Here is a 23136-nt window from a genome sequence, read left to right as displayed (position 1 = left end):
AATTTTCAAAGTTGTCAAGATTATAGAATATAAGAGTCATGAGTCCTCCAATCCCTCCTAGATTTCCACTCAGAAAAATAAAGTCCTCACTGGAATCTGGGTCTTATCACTGCCTTAGAAGAGTGGGCACCTTTGGCTTAACTCTGGCTTCGGAGACCAGAATCAAGATTCTGAAGAAAAGGTAGACTCCAAATGGTAGTTGAAAATGAGTACTCATTATGCTAACTGATAGTCTGCTTAAGTTCATTTTGAATGGGCTTGCTAGCAGTGATTCACATAAAATTGTAGTCACAAGTGTTTCCCCAACCACCTGTCAACGGAAAACACTGCGTCAAAACTGAAACACTCCAACGAAATGGCTGCCTCTTGAGGTGGTGATGTCACCTGACTGGGAGGGTTGTGACAGGTAGCATAGGTAGGTCTCACTGGTAGCCATGGACTGGAGCTGTGACAAGCCAAGGAGCACACGGGGAAAGCTGTACCTGTTCATAGCTCTATGGCAATAACCGAACTATGTATACATTTATTTTTTTTCCTATTTTAATTAGATCTTTGAGAATTTTGCACAATGTATTTGGTCAACTCCTTCCAGATTCAGATCCATCCTTCATCCTAATCAAGTCAATTTTGTATCATTTCAAAAACACAACAAAACCAACCAACCAAACAAACAAAAATAAAATAAACATCAAGTACAGTTTGTGCTGTTAATACATTTGGATATGCAACCTTCACTCAAGTATGATCAACATAACAGGGGCCACTCCCTTAAAGAAAACAGATTCTCTTTCTCTTAGCAGCTATAAATTGTCAATTGCTCCTCTTCTAGGTGAGGGAATCATACCCACCTCTCCTTTCTATGCTGAAATTGTCTCTGGCTTGAACTTGCAGGGTTTTGAACATGCTATCACAACTGCTCCAACATGAGTTCATATGTTCAACTGCCTTGCAACATCCAGAAAAACCTCCTCCCTGCATGTCATCTGTCACCTCTGACTCTTAAAATCTTATTGTCTCTTTTTCTATGTTGGTTCCAGAACCCTGGGAAGAAGCTAGTTATTAATGCTTTAAGAGATGTATTTATATTGGAATTCATGAATGTGGATATTAAAAAATATAAAGAAAGTTGGATTTATTTTTCTCTTTACCCACTGAAGGCACAGCATCCATTGAAATATTCATATATGTAATAATTTCTTGCGGTTAGTAACAGTTGTGAATTGAAAGCTCACTTTTTATCTTGAATATTTGGCCAAGACTGATATAATAACTCATGAATCCAACCAACCAAAAATCTATTATTTAGGAAAGATGCAAAGGAATAAAATTAATAAGAGAAAATTTGCTGTTGAATAAAATGCCATATTTTTTTAACTGTGTAATAAGTCCTCTGGTCTGTGTCAAGAGTTCTCAAATGTAATCATTCATTCATTGCAAAACCCTGAGATTCTTTTACAGAGATTATGATGGCAACACTAATGATGAAAGCCAGTCATTCTAAATACTTGGATTCAAATTTTAGCAAACGAAACAGTTATGAAAGCCACAAAGTCTTGTAATATGCATGTACATATAGTATTTCAACAATATACACTGATGACCATATAAGCACCACTCCTGGCTGTTACAGAGCTTACATATTTTTTACCAGAGACAGGCCTTGCTCTTACATTCAGTAAATTTATCATCATGGAGCTCAGACAGACACACATATATGGAACACACAAGGTTAAATATTGTGTGATTAATGTGCAGTGAATCCTGCTGTCTGTCAGAAGGGAAGACTTTGCAATAGCATTCAATGTAAAGATGACTTTTAAATGAGATTCTAAACAAAATCATAAAGGTTGGGTGACTCCAGTGACATATTTTGAATGACTGTGGCAGATTATAATAATTTTGCCTCTTTTCCTCTCCCTCAGCCTTCTAATTACTAAATCAGATTATATTTTCCTTTTAAATGAAGCTTGAATTTATCCATTTGTTTTCTTGTCTTTTTTCTCCTGGTCTGAGATATCATTTTCTTACTAAGCAACTGACAGTTCCATCCTCCATTATTGTAGTACCCATTCTGAAGAGAAGGAGAGGAGTGAGAGATTGGCAGGAAAGGGAGTAGGAGATAAATAATGTTTATGTTGTCCATTTTCTGAACTAAGCAACCGTATTGTGAAGGTTGCTATGGCAAGGTGTAGCAGAAAATCTCTAGGATGTGCAGATAGCCTCAAGATCCTGAGAGCCGACCCCAGCCTGCACCCAGGAAAAAGTCAGGAACTTTTCAACACAGACATAGGAAATGAAATCTGGCATGCCGAGTTGACTTCAGAATAGACTCGTCAACAGATGAGTTCCCTGCTGAAAATGGAATCAGGCTCGTCTTGATTCCAATTATGAGAGAGTCTGAGCAGAGAAGCCAGTTAAGCCCTGTGTAGACTTCTGATCCAAGTAAATTGTGAGACAATAGCCATGTGTAAGGACACTGAATTTATTTCTGTGATTTTTTAGGAGGCAATGGAAACAGGTTCACTGTTTCCCAGGCATCTGTGTGGTCCTGAGCTCTGTCAATGGGATGTGTGTAGAAGAGATGTGTACCATCTCCTGTCTTGCACACAATACTATTGCTAGATTCTGCCAAAAATTTCTCCACTGGCTTAGACAGACACTCAGACAGAGATTTCAAGTGCTCTGGAAGACAGTGGAGCCAGAAGATGGAAGCAACCTTGGCAGATGATCATCGTGTAGGAAGCTGACCCCGAATAACCACCAAATGACTTATTTATTGAATTATGTCACTTACGAGTTTGGTGACTTCTTGGTTAGTTGTCTAATAAGGTCTAATATGTAGCCCATGCAGACAGCAACGTTGCAGAGTGTGTAACTAATATCAGACAGCCGGACCAGTGCTTAAGCTGGAAAGAAATCAGAGGCTTGAAGGGCAAGATAATCACACAACTTTTGTGATGTCTTAATGCTTAAGGCGATGGGATTTAGGAAATTAAGAACTACTCTTATTCTGATAATGAGCCATTCAGCCACAAATCATGAAAAATTGCCTTCTCTGGCTGCTATGAAGCACTGTTCTTTAGAAGCCATTGCTGAGCGCTTGTGTGTGTTTACTCACGCCCTTTCAGAAGTGCACCTGTTATTTCTGCCATAAGTTCTGAAACACCATGAAGCTCACCTGGACCATTCACTAGGTTAATATGGTTCATATCATCTTACTAATCTTTAAATAGGACAAGGGTTGGCTTTTCCAGACTCACCAAAGCTTACTGTTGTAAAACCAGCCATTTGTATGCATAGAAAGGGCAGCATCTCTTTTTTTAACCATTTGGTTTCCTTATTCACTGGATAAAATATATCTACTCAGTAAAAAAAAATTCCATTATAAGAGACCAAGTAAACCGTTTAAAACATATTAGGCAGTATTTTTGAAGGATATGGATTTTAATATATGTCTCTTAGCACCGGTAGGATGTTGGTTTGACACAGAATTGAAAGAATTAGATTCCTTATCCATGTCATAATTCCCACATCGTTTGTGTTTTAAAAGAATCCTTCTAAAACCTTTTCATCTCCTTGGCAATTGAGATTTCCATGGGAGTTCAGACTCCCAACACCATCGCCATTATAGCATCTCACGACAGCACTTAGTCTGAGTTAGTGGTTATATATTTTGATGAATCTATGCTATTTTCTTAGTGGCAAAGTTTTTTTTTTTTTACAAAATTTAATAATTCGTGACTATAATGTTATTAAAAATGATGATATCTGTTCTAAGTTGAAATGATGGATTGTTTTTAAATAAAAAATACATGGCCAATTTAAAACCAGAACAAGCAGAATAAAGTCCAAAGTTACAAAGTTAAGAGAAGATTTATTAACCTTAGTAATTCCATAAACTTTATCTCATTAACACCAGTAAATTCAGTCAGTTGCAAAAATTGTATAAACCAAAGCTCAGTTGAATGAATGATTATATGAATAAGTAAGATACTTACATTGTATCAATTCTCTGTATGCCTAACATTTTCATCATAGCTCCAAATACCTAGTATTTTATTCACTTTGTCTACCTCAAAAAACATAAAGATTGATATTGGATATGATATAACTTCATCATTCAGAAATAACAAATTTGTAAGAATATTTCTTCCAGCTCAGCTCTTTTGATCGTCACATTTCATAGTTGATCTCTGATTTATATAACAATTTTGCATTAAAGAATTGGTAGACTAGGTCATTGCAAGGTTCCTTTCATTGACAGAATTAGACATATAATTAGTACTTCAGAGTTACTGATAAGTCAAAAATATAAGATAACTGTGGGATAGTGGTTTTAATGAGAAAATTTCCCTATAGGCCCATATGATTGAATAACTAGTCTGTATCTGGTGGTGCTGTTTAGGGAGTTGTAAGGAATCTGGGGAAGGTGTAGACTTGCTGGAAGAAGTAGTCACCAGGGAGTGCTTTGAATGTTTATAGCCCAAGCCAATTTCCAGTCCTCTGTTTTCAGGTGTGCTAAAAAAATGTGATCAGTTAGCTTCCAACTTCAGCCACCTGCTGCCATGCTCTCTCTCCAGTTACGGCTTCTCTCTACAGACCCATTGACATAGAATAGTTCTTCCTCTTGCACATTGCTCTACTCTTTGTATTTTATTATAGTAACAGGGAAGGAACCAAGACAAGTTCACTTGGTTTTCACTTTTGGGATAGCATTGGAAATGTAATTGAGGAAAAGATGTAATAAAAATATTTTAAAAAAAGACTCACATGTAGGTAAAGAGCTATGAAACTTCATGACTCTGAGAATTGTTTTCACTTACAACTAAAATTTAAAGATAGTCCATTGTCTTCAGAATTCAGAATGTGGCATTTAAATTACCTCAGGTAGAATACTGAATTGTTATTTTGTGACACACAAGACCTTTATAAAAGCAGACGTGACCAAGCCTACCAAAGAATAGCAAACATGGGATAAAATTATTTTATAGTTAACTGACAACGTATTTGTCACAGAGAAGTGCATGCTATATACATTTATACATAAAACATAAATTCGGGGGCTGGAGAATTGACTCAGCTGCTATGAGCAGCTGTCATTCTTAGAGAGAACCTGAGCTGGATCCCAGTGCTCACATGATGCGTCACAACTGTCTATAACTCCAGTTGCTGGGGATCTGATACTCTCTTTTGACCTTCATGGGTAGTAGGCATACATGAGATACACATGTATATATGCAAGCAAACACGAATGCACATTAAATGTTAAGTTGAATTTAAAAATTTTTAAAAAATGTATTTCTATGCCTTGTTGGATTTCAAAGTAACTGATATGAAATAAGTCTTAATATAAACATGGAAATAAAGTATTTTGTGGTTAAGAAGGCTTTTCTGTTGTGGATATTTATTTCATTTGAACTAAACACTGCTAATTTTCATAAGTTCCTCCCCCTTCCTCAATTTGATCAGTATTTGTTATGCATTCCCTGTGCTATCCACACAGGTGCAATAGGAACAATGTGCAGGTGTTTTGAGCACAGTTGGCGATGCAGTCTGAGCACCAACGCACAGTGATACATTAAGAACATTCTTGGCTCTTTGGGGATATAATAGAGGAGCTTGTTTAAGACGAGGGTCTTGGGAGAGCTCTTTAGAAAAGGAAGGTTGAAGTCATCACATATGACTGACTGATGTTGGGGTAGAATTTAGGAGATTTCAGGCAGAGGTTGAAGTACAAGTTAAACTCAGGTAACATAACTATTTACGTTTAAAACACAAAAGATGGCAAATAGGTGGTACTAGTCCTGTGGAATAGAGAAAATAGATCAGAAATGGAGCCAAGGATTCCAAACCCTGCCAATGAATATAAAAGACCCCAACCTTCCTTCCAGGCTTAGTGACACTCTTCTTAATTCCAGTAGTCAGATGGCAGATACAAGTAGATCTTTGAGTTCCAAATAAGCCTGGTCTACTTAGTGAGTTCCAGGCCAATTAGGGATACAATGAGTGAATATTATACACTGATACTTAAATGTGTGTTCATTTTTATGATTACTGATGAAAAAAATGATGTCGGCTTATACAACATTAAGTTGGGCCACACAGATGACTGAACTACAAATTATCTTTATCTGTGTTTGCTTACAAACTAATGACACCGATAGCAACTTTGCTGGTCAGTAGCTAATAAAAAGAGAATTGGAAGAGAGTAAATACTGAACACCTTTTCAGAAGTGAAGGCTAAAGGATGCTGTCTTTGTTAGGGTTTTAACAGACACCACGAACAAGGCAACATAGTATAAGGAAAACATTTAATTGTGAATGGAGTACAGGTTCAGAGGTTCAGTTCATTATCGAGGGGGAGCATGGAAGCCTGTAGGCAGGCATGGTGCAGCAGAAGCTGAGAGTTCTACATCTTCATCTGAAGGCTGCTGGCAGAATACTGGCTTCCAGGCAGTTAAGATCTTACAGTCCACACCCACAGTGAGATACATACTCCAACAGGGCCATACCTTCTAATTGTGCCACTTCTTGGGCCGAGCATATACAAATCCTCACAGATGCCATGAGTCATTGTTTAAGAAATGTTCTACACATGCCTGAGTAGCCAGCAGAACACAGCACATCACAGGCATGTCAAATGCTGTTCACACCACCATGGAGAATCACAGTGTTCAAATCTGAAGCAGGTTAACTTTTAGCTTGTCAAGATAATGAATCATATTAAATTAATACTAATGACTTTGTTACTGGGTTTATACATTGCTTTATTTTTGTTACATTGTTTCTGTAGCTTCCCAAGTCCTCTGAAATAAGATGTTCATACCTAGTTTCCTTTAAAATGAGTTTTCAAATTTTTAGGTAGCCTACAAAATAATAGAGTTCATTATGGTATTTTCACACATCTGCCACATTGAGCGCGCTTAACCTCATATTTCCCCCCTCTTGAAAGTTCTCTATCCCTCTTCAAGTACTTCATTCTTCTTTCATGCCAATTTTATTAATATTCTCTGTCTTTTCTTCCTTAATATCTCTTGTTCCCTTTCATGGGACACAAATTAACATCTAGAATATATAAAGAATTATCAAAATTGAAAAAGATAGCAGATAAGAAAGTGGGATAATTAATTGAAAAGATAGCTCTCAATCTGAAGAAATAAAAGAACAAACAAATATTTCCAAAAATGTTTTATATCTTTGGTCATCAGGAAAATTCTATTTATATCAGTTTTTCTTCATTATTGTGATAAAATACAAAGCAAAGAATAAGGGGGAAAAGGATTAATTTTGGATACTGCTTTGGCAAGGACAGTGTGAGAATGATGAATACCTTCATTGGGAAGCAGAGATGAATGCTTTTGCTCTGATCACGTTGTAACTCTCATTCCCCTTAAGACTCTATGAGATGTGGTTATCCCCAATCAGTGTGAGTCTTCCCTACTCAGATAGACCTTTCTGTTTTCCTATTGTCATATTATGTATTCCCATGGTGATTCTAAATTCAGTCAAGTCAACAGTGAACATTTATCATCACACCTTTATTCCTTTGTTAACCCAAACCCATCATTTTAAAACAAAACATTCTACCCACAGTCCATGAAGCCATATTCTCATCTCACAGTGCAAAATGTTTCATAAACTTCATAAACATGAGTTCTATAAGACTCCAAAGTTGTAACAATATCAACACTGTTCAAAAGTTTAAACGTAGTGTATGCAATGAGATTCAGGCAAACTCTTTTTTTTTTTTCTTTTTCAAGACAGGGTTTCTCTGTATAGCCCTGGAACTCACTTTGTAGACCAGGCTGGCCTCGAACTCAGAAATCTGCCTGCTTCTGCCTCCCAAGTGCTGGGATTAAAGTTGTGTGCCACCATGCCCGGCAAACTCTTAACTTATTAAAAAAACATATATATATATATATATGTGTATATATATATATATATATATATATATATATATATATATATATNTATATATATATATATATATATATATATATATATATATATATGTGTAAGAAACAGAGTTCCAATAGTCAATGGTCAAGAGTAAGCATTCTAATTGCAAATAATTAAATGGATATCAAAAAATATGTATTAGATAAAAAAAGACCAATACCCAACAAAGCAAATGCCAAGTCCTACAGCTCCACACCTGGCTTATCTTACCACATCTAAAGTTCATGATGAAATCATCTGGACTCCAAAGGCCTTGGGTACTCCCAGCCCTCCATCTCTGCAGTTTGGACCCTCTATGTTGGGCCAAATACACTTCACTACTGCAGATTATCACAATCCTGGCATACCCAAAACCCTTGGAGAATTAACTTTGTCTTTACCTTCTTAACTTAGTGCAATAGCCTCTCAGGGCACCATTGAAAGGAACTTGACCCTACTACAATTCTATGGTCTCTGGCTTTCTAGAAGTGGGGAGCAAACCTCTATCAACTCTCACTTTGGCATATTTAATGCTTGTACAACCAGTCCTTCCTGGACAGCACCTTAGCTGCTGGCTTCATGTAACCTAGTCCTGTTCTATCAGTACCATAGTGGTCACTGTGTACTGCAGTTGCTGAATTTGAAGAAATACTCCCTAGGGGGAAAAACCACTTTCTTAGTTATTTTAAAGCATGGAAACTCTTAAGAGACATTTTAAGGCAGACCCTCTCCTTTAAGTGTACTTATTTGGAGCCCTTGTTAGGTGAAGCCTTCATCAAGACAGCTTTCCTATAAACCCAGAACTGAAGATGGTCATCTTCAGAGATGGTAAGTTCTTTATCAATTACACCATTTTCTTTCTCCCAACCTTTTCTGCAATTTTAAGTCAATCACATTCTTTTATTTATCAAGCTGTAATTTTTATATTTTTTCCTTCAATTTCTGATCTGTGGGTGGGTGGGTGGGGTACTCTCTCTGAGGCAAGGGCATAGTGAAGAACCCTTGGATGGTGGACTGGGAAGGAGGGGCAACATTGGAATGTAAATAAATAAAACAATTCAAATTTTTATTTACCAAACAGTTTTAATTTTTATGCTCAACTTGATGGGTTTCTCTCACTGTAGACCAGAGTATGAACAGTGAAGAGTAACCATTCTACAGCCTGAATGCTATCCTGTTTTGTAATTTCTTCCAACAAATTAGTGCATAGTTTTTAAATTCGTCACAAAATAGGATGAAATCAGATACAGTCCTAGAATATGACAGAACTAGTGTTTTGCCCAGGTCCTTATGGTTCTTCTTCCTCTGAAACCTCATGATCTCTACTGCTGATATCTATTTGAGTGCAGTATTCTCCAAATCTCTTACCAGAATGGCCAATTACTCCCTGCCTCCAGCATTGTAGGTTTTTTTTTTTTCCTTTTGTATTTTCCCTGCAAACAGTTCCAATGGCCTAAGAAGCATACTGTCAGAGTTATTGAAAACGCATCAGTAACTGACTTCCTCACTGTTGTCTTGCTCTGTGGCAAAATACGCAACAAGAGCAACTCGAGGAAGAGTTCGTTTTTCCTGAAATTTTGAGCGTACCGGGATGGGCGACGGATGGTCTCAGTGTTCCTACTGATGGGGAGTAGAAAGAGGAATGCTTGTACTCAGCCTATTTATATTTTTACTCAGTTCAGGACCTCAGCTTCATGGGATGTTGAGCCCTACATTTAGGGTAGGCCTTTCCTCTCCAATTGAACACTTCTGGAATAATCCCCACTCAGAGGTGCATTTCTGTGGTGATTCTAAAGTAATCAATTAAACAATGATATACAACTGCCACAATATTCAACTCCCAGTTTTGTATTTATGAATAAATGAGAGTATAGTAAAAGTATTAAAAGCTAACTTTCGGTGCATGCATTCCATATTGTTTAAAACGATATATTGAGAGAGGAAATGAGTTTATATTACTAAATGGAATGACAAGTTTTGAAATCATTTGTAGTTTGTTATATTAAGAATTTTTAAAATACAAAAGAAAACATTTTAAATCCCTTGAGAAAACTTTGAATGTTTTTCTACTTCTATTGTTACAATTATTTTTTCCTTTGCTGTCAAATGGCTAAATTTTGAATTTATTTAAACATTACTAGGTATGTTGCTTATCTAATGACTGAGAGATATGTAGAAATTCCTTATGGAATTGACCAAAATTGTAAATATCTCCCTTTATAGAAATGTTTGCTCGTACTGCTTTTTTTGTTTCTGCTGGAATCAGAATATGAAGATTTGATATGAAAAAATATGTAGTGTTGCTTAATCCGAACAAAAAAGATTCTTTTCAAATTTTAGTAATATTATTTAATCATGCAAAACCTTAAGACTTCTTTCATTTTTCTCCTCAACAGCAAATTCTAACACTTTACTTTCTGTTGGCTCCTATTTTAAAGACCCAATCCATATTTCTTTCTGTGTGCTATTAAACTTGATGTGGAATTTTTGTATTCTCATTCAAAGATTATAACAAAACTTATTGAAAAGTTTCAGGGTTAAATTCATAAGAGTCTTTTTACCTACTTTTTTACCATAAGGGACCTTGACTGGTGGTATTTAATATGTGGAGAAACATCAGATATTTAATGGTATTTAATATGTGGAGAAACATCAGGAGTGCCCAGGCTCAAAGACTTCTAGACACTAAGACAGAAGAACTCTCAGAACAGGACGAATAAATGCCATCGGGACCTGTACTTTATGCTGTGGGCACAGGTGTTTAGTGGTCCATTTTGATAAAACAGCATGGTCAAAAAAAGGTCTACAGAGTGAGTTCCAGGACAGCCAGGACTACACAGAGAAACCCTGTCTCGAAAAACCAAAAAAAAAAAAAAAAAAAAAAAAAAAAAAAAAATCAAAGAGGACACTTGGCATTGCATCCCATTTTTTTTTTCTAACAAAGAGTCTGGGTTAAGAAGCATTCTGTGAAATTCTATGAGCTAATAGATAAGTACACTGGAGTATGATCGTTTGTGCAGAGTGTGGGGTCCTTTCCTTTGCGTCATGAATGTTTTGCTTTTTAGATGGATTTGACTATTTAAAAGTAGAATAAGAGGAAGCGCAGTGTGAAAGCATATATATTAAAACACAGCTTCAGTAACTATTGTCTTGTAGCTCTTGCTGATCATGCTCTAACTCAAAACTATCCTCCGCATTATGATAAAAGCTACCCAAACGACACTGACACTCCAGTGAACTCTCACCCTTTGTCGTCAAGGATACATTATTAACATATGCCGTTATATGTTAGATTGTTGAAGTAGGGTTCAGGATTAGAACAAGGTTCTGAATACACATAGACGGTTGAGATGTAGGAGGAACAGAAGGCACTGCTGCCAAGGTAGTGGTCACTTCCCCGTGAATGTAGGTAAACAGCAAGTGGGGCAGCATAGCCACAGAGGAAAGATACTTCCCCATGAGGACCAAAATGAAGGCTACCTGAGATTGGTGATGCAGACAGTGACAGCCAATCAGGACCTGCTACCTGGAGGACACCCTTGCTTGGAACCAATAGGAAGAGGGTAGAGGGTATAAAGGGTGCACCCTGAGAATTAGTGAACGAGCTTACTGCTGTTTTCTCATCTGAGCCATAGATTCCGCACCTTCTTACCCACTGGCCCCCAAGGGGGATGCTGGGCAGAACTGAGGGCTCAGGCAATATTGAGCAACACTTAATCTTTTAAAAGTAGATATGAACATAATGACAAATCCTTTAATAAATCAAAGTAACGAATCCTCTGCCCAGTTTGATGACTTGCCGTAAAAGTTGCACCCCTGTAAAAGTACAGAGAATGGTGACTGGGGAATCTGAGTAAGCATACACGTGGGTGGGAATCAGTGAACGTGCGAATCAATCTTGCATCAAAGCTACCTTTCTATTTATCGGGTCTACCTTGACAGTCATTTGTGGTGGTTGCTTGTTTATGCTGGAAGTCAGATTTCATGCTCAGCGATTGCTACACGGTACCAAATTATAAACTGCATTGATTAGAACTAGATAAATGCTACTTAGAAATTTTCCCCGGTCATAAATTAGGTGTCAGTGTAAACGTTGGCATTTGTTAATGCGTCCTGAGTGCATAACACTGACAGCAGCAGCAGCCTGGAGGCTTTGCTCCCTGGATCTTTCTGTGTACCTGTCGGCCATATTTTCTGCTATCAGATACGGTTGCCAAGGCAACCGCCTCCTCTGTACAGGCTTAGGGAAGCTGCTTCTTTTTGGAAATGGACTCTGGACTGGTTGGCAGAATTTTGCTTCTTAAATTCAGGACTCTGGTGTCACGTACTTAACCATTTCATTGGTCTGAGGAAAAGAGATACTGCAAAAGTTTCATGATTTTTTTTTTTTTTTTTTTTTAATTCTCGAAGGAAGCAGGGGCAATTATGGTAAAAATAACACACAGTCTTTTGTCATGACATACACCGGGCTGGTAATGAAGGAAATGAAAGAAGATTATTTTATTTCTTTAGTAATTAAAGGGGAGGGAGGCATTAATGTTGTTTCCAAAAACAATTCAGAAGGGTCATGGTTTAAGTCTAATTCCCTTATTCTAACCGTCCACACAGGGAAAATCAATTTCCATGAATTTAAAAAAACAAAACAAAACAAAACAAAACAATGGAATTGTAATAATTCTAATTTCTCTTAAAAAACAGACTTTTCCATTACAAAGGGAAACAAGTCCCTTAGCTTGGTCTCATTAAAACCATCCATACAATCTGTATTCCTTAGTCGCTTGCTTTCCTGCCTTTATTTTTCTTAACTTCTACTCATATTAGACTTTAGAAATGAGAAGAAATTGTTCACCCTCTAGTCCATATTTTGGTGTTTGCTGCATATTCATTTATGAAACCCATGCTTTCCAAGTTTGAGGCCCTTCTATGTTTCCAGACAAGGGCTGCTAAGCTAAGGACTTTCAAAAATGAGCTAAGTTGGAGTTCCCCCATTTCCCTGGCCGTAGGTTAGTAACCATTACTCTGTGACTCCGCGGGGCCCCCAACTCTGTGCTCAACTCCCCACGACTCAGTGGATGTGTAGGTTTGGGAGCTCCTGTCCTCCAGGGTCTTCATCGCAAGCCCAGGGACCCCTGAACCTCCGTTCCCAACTCCTCTGTTTTCCAACAGCAACTGGATGCCTGGGAATTAGGGAACCCCAGCTTTGGCCTCCTAAATCTTAGGCTGTGTTTTCCCACCCCATGAGCTGCACACTTAACAATAGCAGCACAGGCTAGGCAGAATGTGAGCCCACATGTTGCTTTAACTATGTTAGAGTTCTTTAACAATGTTGAAGACATCAGTCATGTTTTGCTGAGGATACTGGCTATGGTGACTTGTACCTTCAAGAGACTTACTAGGAGAGATATTCTCAGAACCCCTACTGATTTGTTCTTTAGCATCAGAGGGATACAGATGCGAGGATATTGTTTTTCTATAGCTTTATATTCAACCAGTAAACACAGGGGTAATAATAGAAGCCACATCTTCCTACAGGTTTATAAAACCGGTATATGTTTGAGACCTTTAAATTTGTTACCTTTCCTGTTATTAGGACAACATATATATTTTCCACATATTGGGATAAATTAAGCTAGAAACAAGTTATTTATATCACTATCTAAGGGGATATTTCCTAATTATAGGATATTTATGGTGGTTAGGGTCAAACTCATGGTAGCTGGAGCTTGTATGACTGAATGTTATATGTTGGTCTGTTGTGAAGCAGAGAGCTTGTGTGGCTATACCCTCTATACCCTACCTCTTTGGTCTTATGTCTGCTAGCTAGAATATCCAAAAACATATCAACTTTCATAGACAGTGTTGCCAGAGGGAATCAATATTCATACACTCATACACTCCTAAGCCTGTAAGAGTATATTTCTTATTTAAACTACAGCAACAGGTCCAGGTCTGTCCAAGATGTTTTAAAGACTTACAGTTGATCCTGTCTTCTCCCCACAGATGTTGGAGTTGCAATCCGGTTTTCCTACCTACTTCTTAGGTCTCCCCATCACTCTTCTAAATATCACAGATGTCCTCTTCCTGCCCCTAGCATTTTGACTTCTGTATCTTAGGGGCTTAAAGTGATACAGCAAATGTTTACTTTCTCAGGTTAACTACTCTCGACACAGCAGTGCTGCTTTGCAGATACATCTTGGCCAGGTTCCAGTTTCTCCGTGAACCTATTTAGCAAGGGAGCCATGGAGAACTGACTTGTTTTTTTTTTTAAATTTTTTTCTTTTTTAAGAGAGTCTGGATATTGTACAGCTTCACTTACTTTCAATTCCTGTATTCAGATCACTCTGTTTCCTTAATCTATTTCAGGATGACAGCCACATTTTGAGAAGCCTTCTCACTCTGCTGATTCACACTGAGCCTGTAGGAAGCCAAACAAAGAGTGCGAATTCAAATACAATTCAAGAACACTTCAGCATTATTTCTCAAGACATTTCCAATGTAAAACCATTGAGACTTTCCTTGTGAACTACTTGTACTACAGTTCCTCCTCTTTTGTTCTATACAAGCAATTAAAAACATAGGCATAACTATTCACATACGTCTCAGGGTTATTTTCCTTGAAAGATTCATTTAATCACTCATTATAGCAGCCATTCGTTGTACTTCTTAACACACTGAAATTTCCTAAGGATGACACAATATTTATATCAGCTCTATTGATAAAAGTGAATAGTTATAGCTGAGGAACATTTACAAAGAATCAATGGTTAGGTTAATCAGCCATTACATTTAAATAGTTCATTAAATCAGTTATAGATCCTCAAAGTTATGTTGGCTGTCATAGTATGTTTCTCCATCCTCTGTATAGCAGTTTTCAAATGTATTGTAAGATAGAGAGAATACGCATTTCCTTCTTCTACAGAGTGACAGTAACAGGATATAAAATGTGTTTGCTTTTTGTGGATGTAATGATGGTAACAGAGATGGAGTGCTTTGTGAATATGTCAAACTATTGCATATTATCTTGATGCCGTTGGCCAGTTTAAATATTTCAGTCCACTGTTGATAAAACATTGAATTATTTGTTTTTTTTCTATTATACTATTCTTTGTTACATTGTCTCCTATTGTTCTGTTTGGGTTTTTATAAGATCTGTTATTCTTGAAAGATTTTTGGAATGCAACTCTTAGCCACTTGGACAAGAGATCATCCAATGTTATCCATTTCCTCACAGGATATGAAAACCCATTCAGGGATCCTTCATGAGTTTAATCAGAAAAAAGCACCAGGAAAACTTTACTATATTGGTTACAATCTTTTCCAGGAACAATTACATTCTGCTTAGCAAGCTGATTGACAATTGTCAATCATTGACGACAGACACTGTTGGTTGATTTCTCTGTTGTGTCAGTCCTATTTCAGTGAGATGATCTTCCGAGGACTCAATCTGAGTACTCCTACCTTTTGCACCTCTCTGCAGTATTCATTCATATGCATTTGCATGTTTTTTTATTTGAATGAAGGTATAGATATGTGTTCAGGTGTGCATACTTGTATATAGGCTAGAGGTTTTATCAAGCATTCTGTAATTGATCTGCATGTTATTGCCTGAGCCAGGGCTTCTAACTGAACATGGAGACCCTGATCAGCTAGTCTATCTAACCACTTTCCCCTTGATGTTTGTCTACACCTATGGAGCTCAGGGGTGACCAGGGAACAGAGCTGTGAGGGTTGCTAGCTCTCTTACTTTTGCACTGGTTCTGGGGTCTGCTCTCCAGTGCAGCAAGGGGGTTGCACCACAGAGTCCTCCCTAAGCTCCTAATAACAACACGCTGTCACTGCTGAGTTCTTTATATTAAAACGGTGTTCCACCAGAAAAGCAAATGCAAAATAAAACATTATTTCAGTGTAGTACTGCTATAAAACTGTTTAATCAAAACAGTTCTCCAAATATCAGAAGGAAGTTGATTTGACTGGAATAGTTTTATTCTATAGCTACCATTGAAGAGGAAATATTTGGAAAAGCTTTTATATTTTATTAATTTTTAAAAATTATAAGTATCTATCCATCTCTCTCTACTATTAAACTTAACATCCAATGGATAACCACTCAGAAAGGAAAAAATACTTTTCTCTAATAGCGTCTCACTTTGTATACAAGCCATTCTTAAGGCCAGGTCTCATACCCAGTAGTAAATGGCTAACAAAAGAAGCTCTTATTTTAAGAATGTGTATGGTAAGATGGCCATGTTCACTATGTAAATCCTACTAGTCAATGAGCAAAGGAGATCTTTCAGTCTTCTAATATCTTCCTCAAATTTGTTCTTCAGAGACTTGAAGTTATTGTCATATGGATCTTCCACTTGCTTGCTTAGAGTTACACCAAGGTATTTTTGTTATTTGTGACTCTTATGAAAGGCACTGTTTCCCTAACTTCTTTCTCAGCCCATTTATTGCTTGTGTAGGAGATGGCTACTGATTTCTTAGAGTTAATTTTGTATTCAGCCACTTTGCAGAAGGTATTTATAACTATAGGAGTTTTCTGGTAAAATTTTTGGGATCACTTATGTATAGTATCATATCTATCATCTGTGAATAGTGATTCTTTGACTTCTTCCATTCCAATTTGTATCTGCTTGATCTCCTTTAGTTGCTTTATTGCTCTTTCGAGAACTACAAGTATTATATTGACGAGATATGGGGAGAGCAGACAGTTTTGTCTTGTCCCAGATTTTAGTGGAAATGCTTTAAATTTTGCTCCATTACAGATTCAGTGCAACCCCATCAAAATTCTAACACAATCTTGAAAGAAAAAATTTTCAACTTCGTATAGAAAAACAAATATCTGGGATAGCAAAAATGACCCTGAGCAATAACAGAGCTTCTGTAGATATCATTATGCCTGACTTTAAGCTATACTACAGAGTAACAGTAATTTTAAAAAATCCCTGCATGATAATGGTATAAAAACAACAGGTGGATCAATGGAATCAAATTAAAGACCCAGAAATAAACCCACACATCTTTTTAAACTTGATTTTTTTTTTTTACATAAAAGCCAAAACAATAGAATAGAAAAGGGAGAGCATCTTCAACAAATGGTGTTGGTTTAGCTGGATATCTCCAAATAGATCTATATCTATCATCCTGCACAAAACACAAGTCCAATGGATCAAAGAACTTAACAGAAAACCAGACACACTTAATCCGATAAAACAGAAAGTGGAGAATATCCTTGAACAGACAACTTCCTGAACAGAACCACAATGGCTCAGGCACTAAGGTCAAGAGTTTATAAGTAGGACCTCATGAAACTGAAACATTTTCAAAGGACACTGTCATTATGATAATATGGCAGCCTACAAATTGGAAAAAGATCTTCACTATCCATACATCTGACAGAGGGATTAGTATTCAAATAACACAAATAACCTAATTAGAAGTGGGATACAGAGCTAAACAAAGAATTCTCAAGAGAGAAATCTTGAATAGCTGAGAAATACCTAAAGAAATGTTCAACATCCTTAGTCATCGGGGAAATGCAAATCAAGACAACCTTGATATTCCACCTTGCATGCATCAGAATGGCTAAGATCAAAACTCAAAGGACAGCACATCCTGGCAAGGTAATGGAGCAGAGGGTACACTCCTTCACTGCTGCTGGCAGTTCAAACTTGTACAACCACTCTGGAAATTAACTTGGCAGTTTTTCAGAAGATTGGGACTAGTTCTACCTCAAGTCGCAGATATACTACTTCTTGGCATATACCCAAAAGATACTCTGCCATCCCATAAGTGGTTATTCCTAATAGCCAGAAGCTGGAAACAACCTAGATGTCCTTTAACAGAAGATTAGATGAAGAAAATGTGATTTATTTTCACAATGGAATACTACCCAGCCATTAAAAATAAGGACATCATGAATTTCACAGGCAAATGTATGGAACTTGAGAATATCATCATGAGTGAGGTAATTCAAACCCAAAAGGAGATGCATGGTATGTATTCACTTATAAATGGATGTTAACCATAAAGTAGAGGATAACCATGTTGTAATCAACAGACCCAAAGAAGCCAAATAACAAAGGAGGTCCCAAGGGAGTATGTTTGACTATTTCTTGGAAGAGAAGCACAATAGATACATGAGGTTATTGCAAGGAGAGAACTGGGTGAAAGAGAGGATAGAGAGGGGAGGAGGGATCATATGTAGAGAGAACAGGGAGATTGGTTGGGGGATGCAATCTCTAGGATTTGCCAGAAACCTGGAATGGGGAGAAGCTCCAGAGGATCTATGGGGGTGACACTAATTGAGACTCCTAGCAATGTAGCATATGGATTCTGAAGTGGCTACTTCCTGTAGATTGGCAAGACTCCCAGTGGAAGCATAACAACAGCAATCCATCCACAAACCTTTGGACCCAAAATGTGTCCTGCCTACAAGATGTGTAGAAACAATGATAGATCAAAGACTGAGGGAATGGCCAACCAGTGATTGCCCCAAATCAAGACCCATCCCAGGGGTAAGAACCAATTAATAATACTCTGTTTTGTTTGCAGACAGGAACCTAACATAACTGTCCTATGAGAAGCTCCACCCAGCAGCCAATGGGAGGAGATGCAGTAACTCACATTAGATGGAGTTGGGAGAAAGACTGAGGGACCCGAAGAGGACAGGGACTCTACAGGAACATCAACAAAGTCAACTAACCTGGACCCTTGGAGGCTCCCAGAGACTAAATCACCAACCAAAGAACAAGCATGAGCTGAACCTAGGATCTCTGCACATATGTAACAAATGAGCAGCTTGGTTTTAATCCTGGTCTCCTAACAGCTGGAGCAGGGGTTGTCCCTGAGCCTGCTGCCTTCTGGCCTGCCTGTGGAACCTGTGCTCCTAATGGATCGCCTTGTCTGGCCTCAGTGGGAGAGGATGTGCTTATTACCACAGTGATGTGAGGTGTAAAGGTGGGGTGGGGTGTTAGTGTGTGGGGTGGCAACCCGAGGGGGGGTTCCCCTTCTCAAAAGAAGTTGAAGGTAGAGTTGTGGAGGACTTGCGTGAGGGAGTAATGGGAGGAGAGGAAAGGCTGATATTGGGTTGTAAAGTGGATAAATAAATTTAATAAAAAAGTATGTATGAATGTAGAGAAAACTATATCATTAGGAAAATTATGACAATTTGAAATGGCCAAACTTTATTTAATATTTAGAATATGTTAGATAAGTATCACAAATTGCTATTCCACTAGTGTCATTTTGTAATGAAATTTCAGATATAAGCTTGCACCTACAGAAATATATGGTAGTTTATTCTTTTATATATTTTAATTAAATAGAGAATAGGCATGGAAAATATAAAACATTTAAAGGGGATATCATTATTTATTCATTTGAATTGGCTGCTTAGTTTACGTCTGTCCTGGAAAATATCCAACTAACAATTTTAGAAGGGAAAAGAACAGCTGAAAATGTAAATTTACTGAGTCAGTACTGATAATTTTAAGTTCTAGTTGATGAGTTTGGACAAATGTACACCCATGTGACAATTACTATAATAAAGTCACATTTTTATCACTACAAATAGGCTGATGTTGTCAATAGTTCCAGTCAACTGCTGTCATCCTTTCTATCCGGTAACTTGTATTCAATTACATGATTGTCCTTGTTTTACAATATGTATATGATCATCTTCTTTTCAGCATGCTGGTGAGATTATCCATGTATTGTGTTAACTGAAATTTGTGAGTTTAAAAATATTTATTTTTATTAATTTTAGTGTGTGTGTGTGTGTGTGCATTTAAGTGCAGTCTCTAGACGCTGGAGAGGGCATTAGGTTCCCTGGAGCTGGGTGAGAGATAGTTGTGATCTACTCAACATGGGTACTAGGAACTGAACTCACATCTTCGGCAGGAGCAATTCATGCTCTCAAACAAGGAGGCATTGCTCCAAACATGCTTTCGTATTACTTTTATTTGAAATGAATATTTGAATAATTTAAATAGTTAAAATGTTTAGAGATTTAAAATCCTTTGTATTGTCTTGATTTTAATAAGAAAAAAAAAACCCTTGCACATTATTTTAATGCCAGCTGTTTTACTTCTCTTCTGTTAAGGATGAAGTAGTAGAGATGTAATGGTGAGCATGCATTTGTCAGTGTAAGATATAGAAATTTCTTCTTCTATGACTGAGTCGCTGTGTCCTCCTCACTCCTCAGCACTCGGTATGGCCACTCTTCCTCATTTGGCCATTTTACTAGATGTGCAGAGGAATTTTCTTTAAGTTTCATTTCCATTGAAATATCACGGACAAAATATTCTTCAACATGAATTTTTTATTATCTATTAAGTAGTGGGGTTCTTTTAATATTCTGGATGCATTCCTTAATAGAGAATGGCAAGACTTCCATTCTGTGCACCTTTTCTCACATATGAGTTTTTGGGTTTACAAGGTTTCCTGGTACTGTGGGGAGCAGTAGGTTATGGTCATGTTGCCTATGCTGGCCTTCATGTTGTGCCTCTCCACTGCAGTTTCCTGAGCACTGAGAAACAAAGCACGTACCATCTTATCAACACTTTTCTGAAAACAGTTTTAAAATGAGCAGAGTTTAAAAACTTGATCCTGTGCCTGGAGAGATGCCTTGGCTGTTAAAGGCTAAGCTCACAACCTCAAACAATGGTTTGTGCTAAATGCTTTGTTAAACATTGAAAAGATTCTTGTCTTATTGTGTGCATGTATGCGTCTGTTTGTATATGTGCATGAGCAGTGTGTATGTCACATGAAGGCCCGATGTAGAGGCTGGGTGTCTACTACTATCATTTTATATAAAGTGTTATAATTTTTGAAAAGACATGTTCCACTGAACCTGACTTTCAGTGACTCTCTATACTTCCTAGACACTGAGTTCCAGAAGTCCACTTGTCTCTGCCTTTCAGCATCGGGTCTAGAGTGGCAAGCAACCATTCCCGATTATTTTATACTCAGATCCTCATTGTTTGCATGGTAGGGACTTTTTAACTGCACCACCATTCTAGACTGTTGCCTGTTTTATTCTAGAAAACTGCAAGTTTTAACTTTTATGCTTAGCCCTATAATATATTAATGAGTGTTTTATGTATGGTGCATTAAATAAAGGTCAAAGTTGTCTTTTTTTCTGTTATTCTATCTTTTACAGTGTCAGAAACCAGACCTTGAAAAATGCCAAGATGGAGTTGAAGAAGATCTCTCTGGAGGAAGACAGCAGGACGTGTGCTATGGAGAGGAAACTGGGAAAGATGGAGATGAGAAATTGCCTGTAGGGGAGGAAGTAGAAGCAATACCAAAGGGGATAGTGGGAGGAGGGGTTGAAAGGCCATAGATAAATATATTTTATGTTGACATAAAAATTGCATGCACTATATGTAAAGGTATGTACTTACATATATAATTAGCTAAATGAAGATATGCCACTTGAGGCAATAGCCATAGACCATATGGCAAAATCTCCAGGACTTCCTTCAACTTGTTGGTCAAGGGAACCTAAGAGGCTCTGAAAATAATATAGGTGATTGCCAAAGCACTTGGCTAAATCTCAGAACTTTTAGGTAAAGTCCTATTGTAGAAAACACCATGTAGGTCAGACACAGGATTGGGTGGAGCCAAGCTAAGCTTGAACTGACCAGGAATCCCCTCCCTGAGGTCTGCTCCGATAGTGCAGGAAGAGGCTATGAAAGCTGCAGGGAAGATAAACAACTAAAATCCTACCGAGCTGTGAAGTCTAAGAACCAAGCCATGGCCAGCTCAGCAGATATTCCCATGACAAGCTAACAAGTCAACTGTGACTCCATTTTCTGGCATTCATAAGCTCTCCACTCAGAAGCACATATCCCCTAATATACTGACATATACAAATACATAAATTAAAACTTATAAAATAAATCCTGGAAAAGAATTTATGCCGTCAGTATTATATCCCCTTTATTATGTCCTTGAGTGTGAGATTATAGGTTTCCATATAAGTTTTTCATAACTCTTTGATTAAGCCTTCTTCCACCCCCTCATTTTGCCATATGCTAATACCTTCCATGTTTGAATCTTAGTTCGTCAAATATCCCTCATATTTAATCCTATTTTACCTCTGTTTCTGCACCTCCACTTTCATGGTGAGTCTTTCTTCAATTACAAGGATTCCACATATACTCCAAAGTTAAACATCTGAAGCAAATTACTCAAGCTAGAATCCACCTACAAGAGAGAACATGCTGCATTTGTCTTTCTGAGCCATTGTGATGTCATCTAGCATGATACAGGTCATCCATTTCTATGCAAATTTTATAATATCATCTTTAGGAACCTGCTACATTTGTCTTTCTGAGCCAGGATGATCTCACTTAGTATGATCTATCCAGGTCACCCATTTCTCTGCAGAATATGTGATATTGTTTTTATTTGTAGCTAAGTAATAGTCCACTTTGTATATGTAATAGATGTCTGTTATCCATTTATCAGCTGAGGGACATCTGGGTTGTTTCCATTTCACAGCTACTGTGAATCCAGAAGCCAGTGCTCAGCTCAGCTCATCTATAACAATGTTTCTCAATCTAAGGCTCAGAGAATCACAGAAGAGTGGGCGAAAAGAAGGGGAGAGACGGGGAAAGGAGAGGAGAACAGTAAAATCCTGTCTCCTGCATGTGCATGGCAGACACACAAGTCATGTGACCATAGCTACAATTGTCTGCACAGATACAGATAAGATAAAGCTCATTTAAATTCTAGCATGGATAGGGAAGGAGTCCTGAGACCCCCATCCCTAGATCAAGAACCATTGGCAGTTGATGGTAGACAGAGAGTCACTTTCTTTGGGCTAGGTAGTACGTGGTTCCTGTCTCAGTGCATAACCCCACATCCTTTTTGCACATAGGAAGCACTAATTGGATTCAGTGGGCTATTAACAACAACAACAAAATGAAATAAGATGGTTATGGAAAGTTAATGAAGGAGAAGAGAATTGGATACATTATACTTGCATGAAAAATTCAAGGAATAAATAAACTATTATAAAAAATAAACTTGGAGGTGTTAGTTAAAGATACTTAGGGATGACTAAGCACTGTGTCAATATTGTACTAGATTTAGCTATGAAATATGTTTCTTATACAAAATTTTAAAATACAAAATGAGTTCCAGGACAGTCAGGGCTATACAGAGAAACCCTGTCTCAAAAAAAATTCC

General features: G+C 37.5%; 1 long non-coding RNA gene across 1 annotated transcript in view; it reads left to right on the top strand.

The window, feature by feature from the left end:
- Positions 1-22863, top strand: part of LOC110311082 — a 45200-nt gene extending 22337 nt beyond the window's left edge. The window contains exons 2-4 of the long non-coding RNA XR_002379906.2: positions 16704-17933; positions 18493-18897; positions 21101-22863. This is a non-coding gene — a long non-coding RNA (uncharacterized LOC110311082). The remainder of the gene's footprint in view (positions 1-16703; positions 17934-18492; positions 18898-21100) is intronic.
- Positions 22864-23136: the final 273 nt, after the last annotated feature.

Source organism: Mus caroli, chromosome 15 (genome assembly GCF_900094665.2).
Source record: "Mus caroli chromosome 15, CAROLI_EIJ_v1.1, whole genome shotgun sequence".
Taxonomy (NCBI): domain Eukaryota; kingdom Metazoa; phylum Chordata; class Mammalia; order Rodentia; family Muridae; genus Mus; species Mus caroli.
This window is presented reverse-complemented; position numbering and strand designations above follow the sequence as displayed.